This window comes from Phalacrocorax aristotelis, chromosome 2 (assembly GCF_949628215.1).
Source record: "Phalacrocorax aristotelis chromosome 2, bGulAri2.1, whole genome shotgun sequence".
Classification (NCBI taxonomy): domain Eukaryota; kingdom Metazoa; phylum Chordata; class Aves; order Suliformes; family Phalacrocoracidae; genus Phalacrocorax; species Phalacrocorax aristotelis.
This window is the reverse complement of record NC_134277.1, coordinates 36,963,389-36,979,328: the sequence shown is the minus strand read 5'-3', so window position 1 is coordinate 36,979,328 and position 15,940 is coordinate 36,963,389.

Genomic DNA, 15,940 nt, shown 5'->3' with positions numbered 1-15,940 from the left:
GCCGTAACGACGTGTTATTTGAGTCCCAGCTTTAGGGACTTTGACACTTGGTCAGATCAAAGAGCCTCCCTTAAAACCCGCGGGTGATGCAGAGCCGGAGTTTGCGTGTGCAGGGAACGGCGGGGCAGCCCGGGACGGAAAACAGCGAGGGGAGAGCCCGGGGAGACCCCGACTCCCCCCCAACTCCCGACCCCGGCGGGGCTCCCCGGGCTGCCGCGTCCCTCCCCTCCGCTCCGGTCCCGGGGCCGGTCTCCCACCCCCGCTCCTCGGCTGGAGTCAGCCAGGTTTGGGGGACCTTTTCCCACTCCTCGGCGCCAGGTTCATCGCCTAGTCTTGGGTGCCGTACCCCTTCGTACCGCATGCACCCCGACGCGGTGTTAAAGCACCACGTCTAATTGCCCGGTATTAGTTTTACTACCAGATATCGACCCCTGAAAAGCAGATTTAAATTACGTATTAGAGAAGTGATACTATAAAGCGGCAGAAAACAGAATCCCTCCTCAAACGCATTTATGGGCTAAGGCTGCAAAGATCACAGGCTTCAGGTTTTGCCTTCGGTTTAAAGCTTGTCCCGGCACGGGAAGTCATTTGATAAACCTTTAAGCCGTATTTCATAATCTTTACTGCTTTATGGAGCTTTCCAAATCTTTAACACGCTGTAACCTTTTCAAGACAGATTGCCAGGCAACATTTCGGTGTTAGGTTTACTTAAGGCAGTTCTTGCGAGGAAGTGAATTTTCACGGTACCCACATTACCGCCGGGCTCTCCCCCCGCCCCGGCCCCGTCGCCTGCAAAGATTTATTAAACCTGTTGATTTATAATATCTCCCGCACGAATTTTGATCCGTCAGATTACGGCCTGAGCGGTGTCTGAGGTTGCCGACGGTGAAGGGCGCCTTTGGCACATATTCCTCCGATTAGCGCTTTCCTGGTGGGGAGGGAATTTATGATTTATTGCCGCGTTCAGCCGTTTAGGAAGCGAAATTAACGCCAGAATGCCTCCATCCCTTTTGAAGTTCACGGTTTGTTTTCCTTACTGTACAGGGCGCGGATCAAAGGCTCGAAACGCCCTCTTGTGTTTACTTAATTTGCAAAGAAAAAAAAAAAAAAACCGAAAGAAAAAAGAGAAGAAAAAATTGTTTTGGGCAATTAAAGCATCACCTCGCCACCGCGGAAATCCAACAGCCGGCGGCAGCACAGCTTCAGCCCCCCGTACCCCCCCACCCGTGACGAAACGGTCCCTCCCTTGTGACGTCACCCAGCCCCTCTTGGGGGCTGCACCTGGCTTCGATTTCTGCAGTAAACAAAGGGCAGTGAAAGAGTCAGGAGGCACCTGGGGTTGGTTCTGTTTTGCAATCACCGATAAAAAGCCCCCTGTGAAACCACCCGCGTTGTACCCCAAGGCCCGGGGGGCGGCGAGGCAGCCCCGCCGGGCCCCAGAGGCTCCCAAAGAAAGCCGCTTCGCTGCGACCCGCCCCCCCCCCCCCCCATTGGCGGCCGCCCCTATGTCTGCTCGCCAAAATACCGCGGTGGGTCTGTGCGGGGCCAGCTGTGCCCCCCGTACTCCCCTCGGCCCCCCAGGACCCGCCGTACGCGTTTGGCTCTTTCTCCCAGTCGCGCCCCGAAGCGCGTAAATCACGGGCCCCGCGCTCTCCCAGCTCGGTCGCTGATTGGTGATCGCCACGGGTGACGTCGGGGGACGGGCGGTGACGCGTGGCGTTTCGCCAGCGCCGGGGCTCTGGAGAGCGGAGCCGGTCGCGGTCCCGGGAGGGCGAGCTCGGAGCCCCCTCACCCGATCGCGCCGCTCCTCTTGTGCGCAGCAAATGAACGGCTGCGGGTTGTTTTTAACCCCGCGCTACTTTTCCCGCTGCAGAAGCAGCGCTCGGCGCTTCCCCGCCCGGAGGAGCTCTCTCCCTTGCGCTTATCATGCGAAGAGAGACGGGGCGCGGCGGGGGAGCTCCCACGCTCCCCGCTCGCATCCCACAGGGAATCAGGTGTGGGGGGGGTAACGTGCAATGCCACTGTGCCGGCTGGGGCGGTGAGGCCCAGGGCTTCCTCCTGCTGCCGGAAAAGCTGGACACACGGCTCTGACCACGGCATAACACCACACACGCGTGTATATTATTCCATTTCTGAATGATTTTTCCACGTGGAGCCCGTATGCGCCTGCCTAGAAGACGCAGTTACTGATGGCAGGGGAGGCGTTAACGGATGGCGTCCTTGTTACGTGCAGTGACTCCGTATGACCGGCAGTCGCCGGCGTGTCTCCCCCGAGCCCCCCCGCCCCGCTCCCACGGCGGACCCTCGTTGCCGCCCGTCCCACCGCAGCGCCCCCAGCATGCAAATTTCCCCTGATTGACACCCCGCAGACAGCCAATGGCGGAGCGCCCGGCGAGCCATTGGACGGCGATCTTGTGGCGTCAGAGGTGACGCGTATGGGAACGCCGGCCAATCCGCGCTGCGTATGCCAAATAGCGGGGGCGCGGGGGGGCGGCGGTGACGGCGGGCGCCGCCCCGTGGCCGCGCGGGGCGCTGCAGCGGCGCGCGGCGGCGGCGGGACGCGGCTCCGCAGCGGGGCTTTGCACTGGGTTTTTGCACTGGGTTTTTGCACTCGGGGTCGCCCCACGCTGCCCGGCGAGTGGAAAATACCCACGGGCCGAAGCGGCCGGGCGGGGAGAGCGGCGGGCAGACGGTTGCGCCACTTGGCTTTTAATTTTTTTAAGTTTTCGCGCTTTTTCCGCGCCTGCCCGGGGACAAAAATTTAGAATAAAATCGGCAACCAAGCCCACGGGCACCCGGGGAGTTTCCCTGGCCTCCCCGCCCCGAATTTTGTACACAGCGAATTGCCTTTGCTTGGCCAGGGAAAGCGGCATTTTATTAAAGTTAATTAAACAAAGAAAGCCAGCTGCGGCGCGGGTTCATTTCTTCTCTGAAAAGGGCTGGAGCGAAGTGCTTCGGGGGTTATTCCCGTCCCAGCTCCGGAGTGACGGCTCCGGGCTGAGCACGGCGCGGCCGGAGCGGGCTTTGGGGGTGCCCGGGGCCGCCTCGGCCGGCGGTGAGCCCCGCACCGGGGGCTGCAGGACTGGGGACACCTCCAGGAGCAGCGCTACGCGCCGGACAGCCAAACACGCACCCAGCAGGCAGGCCCGGATCGGCCCCCTGCCCCCCCCCCCGTTGGCTCCCGTTAGCGCGGGGTCCGGTCCCGAGCTCTTCCCGCAGCCCGCTGCGGCGGCCCGGCGGGGCCGGCTCCTACCGAAGAGCTTCGGGTGTGATCAAGGTCTGCGTGCCCTGTTCCCCACGCTGGGAGTGTGAATAGACATAAACACACACACGTTCGGGTTTGTATTTTATGCGTGTGATTTGACGTGTAAAAAAGGAAAATTATCCTCTAAAGAAAGTCCCCAAGCCGATGGGCTCGGGGCAGCTTCTTGAGCTGCTTCTTGTCTTCTCCTTCTTGTCCGCAAGCGCCGGGACTGTCACGGCAAGCCCCGTCCCCTGGGCCGGGGCTGCTCGCCGAGCTCCCGCCGGCGCTTCCAGCCGCCGCTCCCTCCGGCTCCGGCCCCTCTTCTCATCCCGCTTTCCCGGGCTTTGCATTGCCCCCCTCCCGAGGAGCTTGCACTCCCTTCTTTCAGCTGTTTACGTTAGTTTCAGCACACGAGGCACTCTGAGGCCACTGCGTGCAGTTTGCAATTTAAACAGCTTTTAGCTGGGCGAAGAAACATCACTCTGCGCCTCTGCCTGGCGTGGAAATAACGCACAAGGGTACGGCGACACTCCGTGTCCGTGTGTGCCTCTCTCAGTTGCACTGTGATGGATTACAAGTGTTTATGTACGAGGAAAAGTGCTTGAATTCAGCGCTTGGCGTTTACAAATAATCCCATGAAAGAATAAATGTGATGTTTGTGTGCAGCAAGGAAAGGATTTTTCCTTTTTTTTAGGGGGGATACTCTGCTTTTGTGGCTTGGAAAAGAATTTTAAGTCGGTGCTATTTGTGTGACAGTCCATGACAGTTTATTCTGCAGTGACCCAACACATGAAAAATGTTTCCCTTTCTAAGAGAAGGGTGAAAAGCCACTTTTGCAAATACCGGCAGAGCAATTTCATGAATGTATCTGTCTTGCATGGCTGGAAGAGAGCGGGCTCTGTGTGTGTGCATGTGTGTGCACACGCGTGTGTGCAGGAGAGGTTTCTGGGGGGATAAAGAGGCTGCAGGCATTGGGAAAGCTGCGAACCCACGTAGAGTTCCCCTCCCCCCCTTTAAAAATCCTGAACAGACATTCCAAGGAGGAGGAAACAATCCTGACTTGTTTTCATTCAAGGTTGTAAAGCAAGACCCAAACAGAGTTAGAAATATAAACCAACTGGAAGATCTCCCAGCTGTTTAGCTGCTGCTTCTAAACAAGCTTGATCTCTCTTTCCCTCTCTCCCCTCCCAGGTCTCCCTGGCTTATCGTTTCTCTCTAAATAAAGAAGGTTCCCTAGAGAATATCTTGCTGGAATTCACTCCCTCAAGAAATGACTGCATAGTCTGGTGAGAAGTGAAAGGGGCCTTAAGTCAGGGAGGGTTCAGGGAAAGAGAGATGGCTCCGCAGTCGAGGGGAGGTATCTGCTGTGGTAACAAGGAGAAACAAATGCTACGCTTCAGCGCACAACCCTGATTACCCGAAGGGCTCGGGAAGAATCCCACTCCCATCCCCAAATAATCAGAAATAATTGACCCGGTGCAAAACTGGTCCCCACTCCTCTGTTTTGCTGGTGCACTGGTCATTCCCAGGGACTGCGCCGGGAACTGAGCGGGCCGTGCGGTGAAATGCATGTGGTCCCCGACCAGCTCTTAGGGTCACCGCTGAGCCCTGGCCCCTGGCCTTCCCACTCATTTTCTTCCCTCCTCTTACTAACCCTCTGCCCCCAGGCCTCTCCCAGCCCTTCCCCAGTATCCCCACCTCATTTCTGGCCTCTTCCTGGACAACCATTTCTCTTGGTTTTAGTTGGACCACTTTGCACCCTCAGGGTTTTGAATACCGACCCTGTGGTTTTCTTGTCTGTGTTGTTTTCATGCCGAGTCTCAGAAATGTGACTTTAATCTGCTTTTACCACATAGTTTGTTTGTTTCTGTAGTGTGGGCTGTCTGCCTGCTGTGGTGAAACCCTGAAATCCCCCCCTCAACCCTCGGCTTTCCACTTTCCTTGAAGGTAAGGGACTGCACAGGAATGCTGCCTGGAAAACAGCCGGATCCATGCCCAGGGTGACGGAGCAGGACAGAGTACAACTCGGCATCTTTCCCACAGTGTCACATCTGCAAATTCGACAAGCGAAGGCAAAAAGCAATTCCCCGGGGGGTGGGGGGGGATGGGGGACGATGATGATGACGCAGGACACAGAGTGTAAAACTAACAATAACAAAACAGGCAAGCAAGCAAAAACTAAAAGGAAAAATAAGGGTTTTTTAAAAAAACCCCCACACATCTTGAATTGTAGTTATTGTTGCATCTCGGCGTATTTCCTTCCACACAGAATATGTGTTCACTCAGCTTGGGTGTCTGTCTGTCTATCTGGTATTAGGTGTTATCTTTTTGTCCCTGATCAGAGCCCATTACACAGTGTCACTAAAGATTGTCCCCAGATCTCATGCAGTATGTCCCCAAAGCTATGAAAAGCGCAAGGGTGGTTTGGGGTGGATTTCTTCTTCAGGGACACATGATGGCTTATATATATATAAAACTTTATATATATGTATACACACACTCATATCCTTAATGCCTTCGGACACCTGGTGTTAATTTCAGGGTTGTCCTATACAGGGACAGGAGCTGGACTCGATGAGCCTCGCAGGTCCCTTTCAACTCCAGACATTCCATGATTCTACGATCTATATACATATGTGTGCATGCGTATCTACGTACGTGTGTATATTTATATATACATATGTATGTGTGCATGCATATTAAAATATAAAATGCATGCGCGTGCATACGTCCCTGCATATATACACACAGTGTGTACCCACCGGTGCATGCATGTATGGAGGACCCCCGGCGGCTCCCAGGCGGTGCCGAGGCGCGGCCGCCAGGGGGCAGCAGACACCGGGGAGAGCGCGGCGGCGCGGGCGGGCCCGAGCAGCGGAGCGGCCCCGCCGCGAATCGGGGCGGGCGGGCGGGCGGGAGCAGCAGTGCGGCCCCTTCGGCAGGGTCCTTAGGCCCCAGCGCCCCCTTTCAACAGTTTTCGTCTCAGGCGAGGTCTGCTGAAACAATGGGTTTATTAAACACAATGGGAAAGCTGGTGAAAATTTGGGTTAGCAGAAGCTGAAATTCCATAAAGTTGTGGTATTTCCACACCCACACCCCGATTCTTTTAGCCTTAGCAAGGGAACTAATCCTTTTAAAAACACGTCTACAGCTTGAAAAATACTGAGACAAATTTTTGAAATTTTTATAGCTGGCTTGGGAAGACTTTCATATTACTTTCCTCACAGAAAACAGTGAGACAATGCTGAAAAATCTGAGGGCTGTCTTAGATGAAGCAGTGATTGTGGGGGTCCTACAAACTCTTGGGAAAATCTCTGCTTTTAATTCAGAAGAGATCTTTAAACACAAAGCAGGCAATGGATACACAAACTGGAGCTGGATACATGGTCAAGTATATTTTTTGTGGATTTTCAGTTGGATTTTCTAACCAGTCCACTTTGTCCAGCTTGATGTTTTGCTGAGTTCTCTTCAACATCACTCATGTGATGGAGTTTGGGCCCCAAACGGCTGCCAAAGGCATATTGGCCCAGTTGCTTTCCATTGGCACTTTCAGCAACAACCTGCTCATACGCCTGCTAGTAATCTCCGATCGGAGACCACCACCAGATGACTTACTCAACCAACGGCAAAGGATTGACAAGCTCAAATAGTCAACCCTAGAATAAACAAAACTCATGGGAAAAAATGATCTGAGTCATTTCAACAAAGAGTTGTATGCCAGAGCAGGTAAAAGAGACCCAATTCATTTGTCTTTGATTTTAGAGTGCTCTTGCAAAACTTGTAGCTCACTAAACACTCACAAAATAAATTAGTGGAAATTTAAATTGTTTCTTCTAACACTATAAAAAAAATACCTCAGATGTTTAGATTTAGTGCATGCCATATAAGTGCTGTGCTGTAGAGGGTAGATGTGTTCCCAATGTTACATTGCGGGGTCCAAGTGATCTCGGAGCTCAGCAGACTCTGTGAATATGTATTGAGTCCATAACCTGTGGCTGAAGGTCCTGATCCCTCTGAGCCTGCAATAGCAGCTGGTGACATGGTAACCGCAGTTCTTGTCATGTCAGTGATCGGGAGATAAAAGACCATTGAGCGCGGGGCTGCTTGGAGCTGAATAGGAGCACTGCAGCGGTTTCAGAGCCAGAGTCTCTATACATGACATTTAAGACAGATTCTTTCTTCTCTTTTTCAAAACAAAGAAACAAATGAAACAGGAAACACTCGGCAAAGAAGCTCAGATGCTTTCTCATCCTCCTCCTCTGGGCCTCGGTGCGTTGCTCTGTGGATGCAGAGGGATCATGACAAGCCTCACTGTGAGCTTGCAGCAAAGTGGCTGATAACGCAGACGATGTGATGTACAGGCAAAGAAAGGCCTCTGCTCCAGACGTGTTCTGGCCATATTCCAAGCACATCTGATAAGCAGTTTTGATCGGTTTGCCTATTACCTTTCCAAAGGGTAACATATTTTAGTTTGGACATTGGAGACCTCATTCTCCACCAGCCAGATTAAATGACTATTCTGACATTTTGCCTGTGTTGTTCATCTACATGCACAAAATATCATCTTGAAAATCAGACATTCCGTGTTTCGTTACCCAGAAAAATGAGCCAGGCTCCCTGCAAAGATGTGCCCTGTGTGCCAGAGTAGGTACGTGTATGACTGGATGCCTGAGGACTTTTTTTTCCCTGACAGCCCCAATAATTACTCATACTTCAGGAAGCACCAAGATACGGCCATTCCAGCAAAGATTCCTATTACAAGAAATACTAACAGGAACTGCAGGCTCTAATTTCACTCCTGGTCATGGTGCCTGTGGCTTAGATATCTCAGGCCAGACTTGCACTATATGAAGTCAAGGAAATGGTACTGACTTAGCCCATTTGGGAAATCTGTCCCATCGTGTTCTTTATCTGTTTGACAACATATCGCCTCTCACAGAGGCTTCTGCACAGTGTTTGGGTAGTTTCTGCATAAACTCTGGAAAAAAGTTTAATTTTTTTTTGTAATATGGAATCAGTCCTGTTGCTATATTTTTCCTAGTTATGAAATTCAAAGCAAGAGGCAGACACTTATTTTTGAAAGTGGGAAGCCCCTTTCATCATTATCAGCTGTGGGGTTATAAACAGAAACTCATTTGGTGTGAAGATTATAGGTTACAGCTCTTGGACAGTGCATGGGCTGTGGGGGATTCCAAAGCTTTGAGCTGCAGGAAGGGGAAGCAGAAGGGCAAAAAAAGTGCATCTGGGGTTTTTGTTTTGGGAAACAACTGAAACCATGAATGATTTCCTATAAAGGTACCCAGAAAGTTTTCTTTCTCATGAGCCTCAACTTTAGAAATAGTTCTCCCTGAGCATGTCAGAAGCATCCATACTGACTTAGGTCTAAGACTTGGATATTTTGGGAAGACACCAAGGTTGGAAATCATCTTGTAATTGCCACTGAGAATAATATATTGCAAACTAGCAAGTTATTCCCATGCACTGTGCCTTTATCTTCCCAAGGAAGACATGGTGGCCCAAAGTTCAGAATCCTGCAAGCCCTGTGGTTGCACAGAGAAACACTATGTTTTGCATTTCTGCAGATGGTCCGTAAAAATGTGTCTTTCTTTCACATCTTTATGTCTGTTTAGATCCCACCAATGATTTCAGATGTCATGACGTTTCCTCTTACCCAGCTACCTCTGTGTGCCCATGAGCAATGAAGAATTAGGATTTGCTTATTGTTGTACCTGTGTCACAATCTAAGGAGAAGCAGGAAACTTCAGAGAAGAGGAACAATAATTGAGAGCAATTTAAAATATTGCCTTGCATTAAGCGTAAGAAGCATAGTACAGGGACTTTTAACATGGACAGGGCTAGGACCTATCATCTGTGTGGATGAGCTGGGGAACTATGTTTTCCCTGTGGACCAAGGGAATGCATTCCCGTCATAAACCCACAAAGAGGAAGGGAGAGGTGCCCTGAATGAAAGGGTGCTTTCCAGTAGATTCAGAAAGTAGAGTTTCCATCCTGCAATTTATCTTCATGGATGTCTAAAAATGCATAGGGTCTGGGGCAGTATCTGTCTACATAAAACTCCAATCTTCTCCTAGGTAAGTAATTGTGAAAGTTGTGGCACTTTTGTGCCTGTGCCCTTTTTTCTCCAGCTATTTGTAATTTTTGTGGGCTTCAAGGACATAAGTCTCCTGGAATGCTGGCTATGTGTTTCCTACAGGAGGGCTGCAATTGCCCCCTTCAGTCAGCTTGCCCAGCACAAGCTGCAAAGCCTCAGGAAGGGGGAGGGATAAGGAAGGTGCTGGGGTGATGAGCTGTGGAGAAGAAAGAGTGATTTACGAAAGAGGTGATTTGGAGATTGCTCTGCCTCAAGACGTTTAGCTGAGTGCGAATGTAATTGACTGATGATTACCAGATAAGCAATATGTCTAGTGGAATTTTGCACAGATATAGGCAACATTTTCCATGTAACTCAGCCTTTTGCTGCAAAGCAGGATTTATTTATTTCTTTTTCTTTCCTTCCTTCTTTTTCTCCTTCCTTCCCTGGGTTTGTGACATTAGTTCCTTGCAAATTACCTGCCTTTCACCTTTTTGCTTCCAGAGCTGGCGCTTCTGGAAAAAGAGGTGGAAAAGCCTGTCATGGCGTGCAGACTGCACTGGCACCCCAGGGATGGTGGGCACCTCCATCCTGTGATGGGGGTTTCTGCCACCCTCCACTTCCCCAGAAATCATCCTCCCTGTTGTGACAGTTTGGGAGCAGTCTGAAAGCATTAACAAAAAGTCTCTTTAACCTGTGACTTACTCCCTACCCATCCCTGGCAGGTCTCTGCTTGAAGGATTTACTGTGCTCCGTGGTATTTTTTTATTCAAGCTGATCGTCAAGCGCAATGATCCCTTGGAGGGTGTTTTATTTCCTAAGCGGGCAATCTTCAGCATGGTAGGACTTGAACATCCCTCTGATATAAACTTTCAGGCCTAATATAGTGATATAGTCATGGGCTTATGGGCAGAGCAGTTCTCCAAATGGGGAGGGAGTTTAAAAACTAATAATAGAAAAAGGCTTCTCCTTTCATGTAAGAACTGGCTGATCTGTGGTTTGGACGCCCCGACCAGATACTGAACAGAGTGGATGGAAAAGGTTTGTTCGGCTTGAGTTTGACTTTCCCTCCTCTTTTATCTTTTGGCAGGGACTTGGGCTGGGCCAGGCCGGTCCCCTGCCGGCCCTGCTGGCTCACTCTCTCCAAGGTGTTGACAGACTGTTTTTCAGCTGCACCAGAGGCTGCAGATCTCATGTCAGGCTTTGAGATACACATTTTGATAAACACGTCTGCCTCCAGCGACTGGCAGCATTCTTTTTGGAAAAGAAAACAAAAAATGGCTTTGTATAAACAGGCGCAGTGGTGTGCGGGGTGTAGCATAGCATGGCTTTCCAAAGCCCCCTGCTCCCACCCTTGGGGCCTCACTGATAGGGAAGAGGCCACACACTGACAGGGTTTCGGCAGGGGTCCATGGCTTGCCCAGCTGTGGTGGCAGCCCTGCTTCGAAGGCTGCCCTCTGCCAGGGTGGAGAAGCTGGCCTGGCCACCATGGCTGCCCTGACAATCAATATGGCCACCCTGTTGGTTGCTATGGCTTCCCTGACAGTCAACATGGCCGCCCCACCATCCACTATGGCTGCCCCACCATCCACTATGGCTGCCCCAGCCAGTCTGTAGATATTAATATGATTTCTATGGATCTGCTTCCACGTAACTTGGCCCTTCAGCCACCACAGGTTTCAAACACTCTCCAGAGGTGGTCGTTTATCCTGTCTGCTGAGATCATTGATGTCGCGCACAGCCTATGGAAATGGACATACAAAGATCTTGATGAGGCAGTGTGGCAGCTGGGATGGCAAAAGCCATTCTTAGCCTGAGGGAAGTGTCTTCCCTGTCTTCCCCTTGCAATCCCTGCTCCCATTCAGCATTATCTGATGGAGCGCTCTGGGTCTGGAAGCTGGCTGGGAGAGGGATCATCTGTTGCTGAACGCCAGTGCTTTGCACTAGTATTAATAACAATGTGAATCCCTTATCCCTTGTGCTCTGAATAAAAGTTGCTAATCTGGGCTGCTGTGATTTTCCTTCAGCTGTTGCACAGCAAGCCCCCTGAGGAATGGTGGAAGGAGAATGGGTTTCTCTTAAACAGAAGTAACAGGGTGTGGTCAGCACTAGCCCTGATCCAGGAGGACGTTAAGTTCCCATGTGTGCTTCTTGTAAATGGGACCATTTTTAGCAGCCTAATACAGACCCCAACTGGTGTTTTTAGACTGGTGCTGTAGCAGTACAATGACAGCCACTGAATTCCCTTGCCTGTTTGCTAGGGGAGCACAGAGTGGGCAGCATTTGAAAACCAACCCAGCTCCTTGGAGCACATGATCCTCACCTTTTCTTCTGCCATCTTGCACCTGATCACTGTTGGAGACTGCTGTAGCAATGAACCATTTAAATCTCTGCTCAGTACCCTCTCGAGGCTGTTGAAGAAAATAATAGGGTGCTTTTGGTGCAGTGGAGTCTGGCATAAACCCATTCTGTAAATGTTGGGTCTTCTCCATTGCAAATGCTTCTGTCAAAGGCTGATGGTATTCCTGTTCAACAGACAGTACCAGATTTGACAATTGCTTGTCAGGAAAATACTGACTACTTAAGCTATAGGATCTGGATATGAATCTTGAAAAAAAATCAGCAAGAGTTCAGAAAATAAAAATCTAGAGCAGATGTTGAAAGTCCCTTCTTTTCATATTTTATCCCCCCTGAGGGGAGAAGGAGAGGAAAAAACTTTCTGCACAAATGCAGCTTAGAGAAGGAAATGGCTTCCTGGCAGGGGCCTTCCTTTATATTTTGAAACTCTAAGGCTGTCTGCTGTTCCTTGGTTAGTTAGAAGGATAGACTGGGGCAGGGCAGCTGTTTTGCAAATACAATCCCCCACAGGGCTCAGGGTGTTGAGCAGAGGTGCTGGGGAGTTTTCCCTTCCCAGCTGGGTACACGTGGCAAACTTCACTTTGCAAGTGCACATTTGTAAGGCTTCCTCTGGGGCTCGTGATTTTCCTCTTTCTAAAGTGGCTAGGGAGCACTAAGCTTGAAGGGCAGGGTGTGTTTGGAATATACTGCTCCTTTTGTATATTCCTCCCTTTCTTAAATCAAAGCTTGATTTAAAATGCTGTGGCTTGAACAATCCAGTGCAAGGGAGAAAAATAACACAGTGGGGGGTAAGAACAGAGTGTGGTTTGATTCTCAGTCATACTAATCAGCTGCCTTTACAACAGACTGCAATATGTTTGAGGGAGTGATTTATCCCTCAGCAGTGTAAGGTGACTTTAATAGGAGACTCCATCCTTCCATCCAGAAGCCCTCATCCCTCAAATGTCTTTTATTCCTGTCAAATGATTTTTCTTCCTATAAATTCCCTTGCACAAACTATACTTTTGAAGCAATGGGATTGTGCATCAAGCATCTTGTAAACCAGTGATGGCTCTGGCCATAGTTTGGAACAGGAGTATGTGAGGGTCGAGGCAATCTGGATGCACTGGAATATGAAGACTAATTCCCTCCCTGCAATCTACACAATTAGCAAGGTCACTGTGCTTTGTAGGTTTACTTCTATAAGTGGAAAAACATGTCAGTTTTATCCTTTCTTTTTGCAGAGAGCTGGTGAGGCTGTCATGTGTTGTTACCTGTTTGTCAAAGGAACAGCACTGGAGTCGAACAATAGTCTGGATGCAAATAAGAGAAAGGATGCATGTCTTGGATTGGTAAATGGACCCTCTGTGTTTGCTGTGACCTCTTCTTCCTCAGCTGATTGTGGATCATAACGATCGCTGCCATTTGGACAGGAATAATTAATGAGATAAGTGTAGGTTAGTGGCTTGTGAGCAGCCAAGGGCAAGGCTGCCTGTCCATTTCAGCTCAGCCTAAACCATGGGGGCACTTCCTTCCTGAGTCAATAGTGATCCTGTAATGCTAACAAAAGACCCCCATTGATCATTGCCCTCTGGTAATTGCTGCCAGTGTGAGCCTGCCTCTCACAACTTGTTGACATCTCTGGACAATTTAACTCAGCCCTTTTAAAAGGTCTCTGCAAAAGAAGCGGGCTGAGGTCTATAATTGTGTAGGTCAGGAACGTAAGGACAAATGATATTCTTCCCCAAAGACACCAGGGTAGGGTACACATGGAGTTCCAAGCCAAGTTGCTTTTATAGTGTTATACAAGGTCTCCATGTCTAGCTTCAGTGCTATTTTACTTCTGATTTACCTCACTGGAAGACCTGGCCAAAAATGTAACATTTCTGTTTTATGGGGATTTGGATGTGTGTGTGCAGAATACCACCTTTGGCTTGAATCAGACCGAAACCAACAATTTTTGGGGAAATTGTACCCTCCTCCAAGCTGGCAGTTTTCCATATTCAGCAGTGACTTTGTTCAAAGGTGTTCTCAGGAGGTTTACTGTGAATTGATTGTCAGGTTATGGAGAGCTGATGTGAGCCTACGGTACATATTATTGCCTTGGCATTCATCTTCATGGGTTTTCCTCAGCTTGTCTGTACCCTGCTTGTAGACAGACTTTCTGGGCAAGTCTGGAGATAAAGGCCTTATATTCCAGGAACATCCTGAGGAATGAAGGAAGAGGTTGTGAGACCTTGGCTTGGAAGAACATTAGTGAAAACTGAGATGCTTTGGATGAAGCATCCTGGGTAACAAGAAATTACCTACTAGCTCTATTGTCTTGCTTCCTTGATGCCATAGAGACTTCTGCCCAAAATACGGTGTCCTTAAACAGAAGCAAAGACCTGTTGGTGGTTGGGTATGTAACAATATTTAAAGGCCTTTACACTGGTAATGAAAAGCTGTCCAATTAGTAAGTATTGGCACTGGAGCTGCTTGGTGTTAATCACCCTCTGCCCTCTGATACATATCAGAGGTTCTTAGTTGTCTCTCCTTATAATTTCCACAGGGTCATAGTCTTTGTTCCATTCAGGGCCCAATCTGGAGCCTACTTGGCCAGTGTGCGGATACAAATGGCTTTGTAGATGTCTGCAGATGCAGCATTTATCATGTTTTCAGGCCATGGACCTCTCACAACTGGCATAATTTCTTTCTCCCTCTGTTATTTTTCAGCTAATTGAGGTAAAAGCTATTGTTTGCCCAGCAGATGCATTCTTCAGGAAAACTGAAGAACAGAGTATTATTTCAAGTGAAATTTACCATGAATTGCTGAAAAAAAAAGGTAGAAAGAAAATAAATCCAATCTAAAGCACCCCAGTGAATCCTGCACAGGAGCAGAATGGGGAGGGCCAATTTACTACAACAGCTGCTTCATTCAATGGCTCTGGGTTGGAGAGGGGTGCTCTAGGGAAGTGTGGCCAAGAAAGAACTAGACACCCGGTCTACACTAGATGCTGTCATGAAGTAAGCACAGGGCCATGACATCATTCCAGCTCAGCGGTTGGAAGATTAGTTACAGAGGAAATCCATTTCTTGCTCAAAGGTCGGGAGCTGGATTCTTCGTGGAAAATTCCCATGCCGGTTTTTTTTCTGGGTTAGCAGGTAATGCAACCCTTTTGCAATTGATGGTTGTCTTGTGTCTGATGTAGGTGCAGGTTTGACGTTCTAGTAACACCAGATGACACTTTACCCTTTACAATATTGTTGAATTTATAAATGCAGACCTTGTTTATTAAGTACAGCTGACATTGTCTTGCCAAGGACTCATGTAAAACAGATCTGGGTAATACTGCGATTCAGTAATGACAGCTTATATTAAAAGAGAAGCATAAGGCTGAAGCTTTACCACAGGATATTGGTTTTCTACAGATTCTAGTAGGGTAAGATCAGTGTCTCATCTTGCCAGAATGGATAAACAAAGTAACACACTATGTGCTGCATGGAAATATTTTGAAGGACAGTGACAAGTCAAGGGCTTTCTTCAGCTGTTAGAAATCCTGTAGCAGTTTTGGGAAGAGATGCCCCAGCACGCACGAGAAGTATCTGCCATTCCTTCCCTCTCACACTATTGCTTAGTGAACTGGTATAATCTATCTGCCAGGTGTAGCCCCCTCAAGTTGTATTTAGAGGAGGTCTTGTTGAGGTGTGAGATGTCCTGCTCTGTAGTATCTTAGGTGGGGTGTTTCCCAATCCCCCTGAAATGGCTGTAAGTAGGCCCAGTCCCATCCTGGTTATTCCATTTTTCTGTCCTGCCTGCCCAGACTTGGCCACTTTTAAACTCTGCCGTTCACCTGTCTGACCCACAGTAAAGACTGGTACTTCACTGTGGCCCCAGAGACCTGGTAGAGACCAGGCTGGGCAGAGCAAACAGCGGACCTCAGCCAGACCCTCTAATCTCTGGCTGGTCTGTGAGCTTACTACTCTGTAGTAAGTTGCACAGTGACAGGGCTGTGGCACGCCAACATTTGGCCACAGCCTTCTGAATCAGCCTTCTGAAAACTGGAATCTTGAGGCAAATCTATTAGTGAAGATCCAGACACTTTTCAAATGCAAACATGAATTATGTACACATTGTTTTGGCAAGGCTTTCAAATAGCTAATTCCAGTCCAGGTAAGGTGCTGACATGTCAGTCTAGCTCCTCATGCCTCTCTGCCATACTGCTCAGAATGGGATACCTGAGAGTTTGTAAACCATAAGTGGATTTTTTCCCCCCTCAAATATGTAA